General features: G+C 35.6%; 1 pseudogene; it reads left to right on the top strand.

Moving 5' to 3' along the window:
* The first annotated feature begins 228 nt into the window (after positions 1-228).
* On the top strand, positions 229-391 carry LOC118758322 (U2 spliceosomal RNA; annotated as a pseudogene).
* The last annotated feature ends 3438 nt before the right edge of the window (positions 392-3829 follow it).

The raw sequence follows: 3829 nt of genomic DNA, 5'->3' as shown, positions 1-3829 counted from the left end.
TGGAAAAATTCAGGAACAGAGAAACTGCATCCCTTTGTAAGAACCCAAAACACTTCTTTAATCCTGATCTTATTTCTCTTTCTACCTGGATCTCCCAGTAGAGAAAAAATTATTAGAAATATGTACTAAGAGGAAAAAAATTGCTCACTCACTCCATACTATCGACTGTTCTAACCACGTAGCTTTATAAAACAGATCCAAAATAGTTTCTAATGATCTCTAATTCCTATCGCTTCTCGGCCTTTTGGCTAAGATCAAGTGTAGTATGATCTCTAATTCCTGCTGGCAATACTGGTGTTTAATTATTTCTTCTCTCAGGATGATCTGGATCTCTTGGCTAAAGATAATATGGCAAACTAAGGGAATGGGATCTTTTTCTCTGCCTCATGCCCTTCTATGCATGCACATGTCCACACATTTCTTATTGCCTCATATCACATAAGCTGCCATGTAGTGAATAGCCCTATGGAGAAAGCCACATGACGACTTCTGACCAAAATCTGATGAGTATGGGGCTACCTTTCTAACAATTCTCCAGCAGACATGTGAATCACAAGACACTCCTCCAGTCGATACTTAAGATGAACATTGCACCAGTCAGTGCAATGCACCTCAATTGCAGTGCTGTGGGAAAATGTATAGAGAGCAAAGGTAAGCCATTCTTGAGTTCCAAGAAATTGTGACACAATATATGATATTGTTTAAGTCACTAACTTTTAAGGAGGGGTGTAATTTGTGATTCCACAACAGCTAACTAATGTACCCAGAGTATTTTGGCTAGTTTTCAAAATAACCTATATTGCAACTGCTTTTATATTTACTTTAGTGAGAAAACAGAGGTTTATGGAAGTTGATGATCCCAAATTATATAATAAGTAGTTCAGCTGGAATAATAACCACAGGAAAAAATGGGACCTCCCTGTGTAGTACAGTGCTACATGATAACACAGCTGGAAGGAGGTAGCATGGTTACAAAATGTACCAAATTTTCTTATTGCTATTGTGTTATTACATGACCAGCCAGTGCTGAAGTGCTCGAACAGGATTTAAGTAACTCAACTTAAAACAAAATACCACAGTGCAAAGTTTTGTGGTCCCAAAAAGTTTCATCTCCATTAAGCTCATTTTGGTGACTAATCAGGATTTCTTTTATAAAGACCAGAGGGTGCAGTAATCTTTCATTGCAAAAGTTGATGGACAATATGTCACCCAATCATCTGATGACCTCTGGTGGATGAATCTAATTGACGATACGTGTAACTCACTGCAAAATGTTCTTCAGAATGCTCTGTTATTTTTAATACTGTTATTTTTAATTTTTTTTTTTTAACAGAATGCTCTGTTAATTACTTTTGCAGTTAAAAACTTCAAAAACTCGACCTTAAATCTTGCTGACTATATTAGGAAAGATTCTGGAATCTCTTCTAACCCAATGATGATATTTCCTTGCTTCCCACTACCATATCATAGATAGAAGAGATTTATGGCAATACCAGCTAAAATGTGGACTTCATACTCAACTGTAATCCACATATTTAAATATGGCTTATGTGTTTCTGCCCAAAATGTATACAACTTTATTTAAAAGATATAAACCACAAACACCACAGTATAAAATCATATTTTAAATGGTTTTTCAGAATAATAATCATATGTGATTTAACTCTCCACTTTTCAAGAGTGTTAGGGTAAAAACATGATTTGAAGAAAGATAACTTCAATAATAGGAAAAATCATTTCCTTGCATTAGCCTATAATACACAGTTGTTAATTCTTTGATCAGTGGTCAGGACATAGTTCCTGTAATTAATTGAGGAGTTGAAAATGTTTCCTCCAATGGACCAAATAATAAACATTTTTGCATTTGCAGACTACATAATCTTTGTTAAAATTATTGAACTCTGCCATAATAGAGCAATGTGGCCATGAACTATTTTAAATATGGGTGTGGCTTGTCCCAGAGAAGTGTTTTCACAAAATTTGTAGTAGTTCCTCTTGGGACTAGTACACTAATCTTAAATGATAGTCTCACTATTCATTTCATTTTAACATGAATTTAGTAAGCTCTTAGGTTATATAAAAAAAACTTCACCCCACTTAAGAGTTCCAGAAATATGCTTTTTTGGAGGAGTGAAAGTGTAATTCCTTAGGGAAAAAGAATTAGGCAAGAAACAGTTTTAAGATCATATGCAAAACACAACAGCTTATTTTATTTCTGCTTTCCATAATGGCATTCTCATAGATCTAAAAAAGGAGAACATCAAACAAATTAATGCTCCTCTCATTTAATCATTTGCCAATTTCCATTAAATGCTTATGAGCCAGGTACTCTAGAAAGATTAAGGAAAAGTAAATAAAAACTTGATGACACGATAGAGGCATACCAAGGACCAAATCATAATGCAACAAATTATGAAGATTCATGTGTCTCTCTGTGTTTCTCTAGATTTAGTAGTAATAGAATTTTTACTTTGTCATTAACAGAAATGAGGTTCAGAGAAATTTCCTGTCACCGATGTAAGGAAAATATTCTAGATTCTTCAAGAGTAAGGCAGTTTTCTATCCCCACACAATCTCTCTGATTCAGGAACTTCCACTCCAAGCTCTGGTCTAAGTTGTCAGTGCTGTGACCCACACATTGATGAAATAACAATGTTTATTCTTCTACTATTTGTATTTTGGAATTAAAAGATGTTTGTTCTAGAAATGCTAACCTCTTTACTTACCCAAAAAATTTGCTGGAGCTTCTTTTTGGTTGATACTGCTGTTGCTATTATTGTGATATCATTTGCATATTCATGGAAGCAAATGTTTCCATAAATGCTTTCCTTCTGATCAAGACTATGCATCTCCTTCTTGACTTCTAGCTACGTGAAGAAACTGACATTGAATTGTCATTTCATAGTCCTTCCTCATGCACTTGGAGAAACAGTGGCCTGAACTCCCTGGTATTTTTTCTTTCAACATTTGATATGAACATTTAATGTTCACTTTAATGATTGAGATATTTAATTTTGAATTCTGTGGTTAAAGAAGACATATCTGGATACTTTCAATCTATGCTTTATCTTTTTGCGGTGTCATTGAGTGATACTATAGCATTATAGGAGAAAAAGATGTAATTTGAGATACATAAAATATTTAGCATTTAAATACCAATCAACTCATTCTCTGGGATATAAGATCAAAGTCCCACCCTCTGCACCCTGAGAAATGGCCAGTTAGTGACCACTTGGCAGATCTCACAACTACCACACCTGCTAAAAGGAAATATACCAGTGCAATAGCCCAGTAGCTAAATCCTCACCTTGCATCTCCCAGGATCCCATATGGGCACTGGTTCATGTCCCAGATGCACCACTTCCCATCTAGCTCCCTACTTGTAGGTCTGGAAAAGCAGTAGACTACAACCCAAATATTGGGACCCTGCATCTATGTGGGAAACCCGGAAGAAGCTCCTGGCTCCTGGCATCAGATCAGCTCAGCTGCAGCCGTTGGGACCACTTAGGGAGTGAATCAGCGAATGGAAGATCTTTCTCTCTGTATCTCCTTTCTGTATATCTGCCTTTCCAATAATAAATAAATAAATAAATAAATAAATAAATCTTATAAAAGAAAACATACCAATTTTACCTATGCACTCAATGGAAACCTGCCTGTTTTTAGTTGGGAATGTAGATGTAGAAAAGTATGGTCGAAAGTTCTAAAAACTCACTTTAAATCTCCCATCTACAATTTCCTATTAGGAATAAGAATGAGCGACTAGCCTAATAGCGACAAGCAGGAAACCTGGAAGTTCTGATTTCCAGCAGTGTAACTCACTCCACAA

This window comes from Ochotona princeps, chromosome 1 (assembly GCF_030435755.1).
Source record: "Ochotona princeps isolate mOchPri1 chromosome 1, mOchPri1.hap1, whole genome shotgun sequence".
NCBI classification, from domain to species: Eukaryota; Metazoa; Chordata; class Mammalia; order Lagomorpha; family Ochotonidae; genus Ochotona; species Ochotona princeps.
Note: the sequence above shows the minus strand (reverse complement) of the source record. Positions and strands in the feature narration are given on the sequence as shown.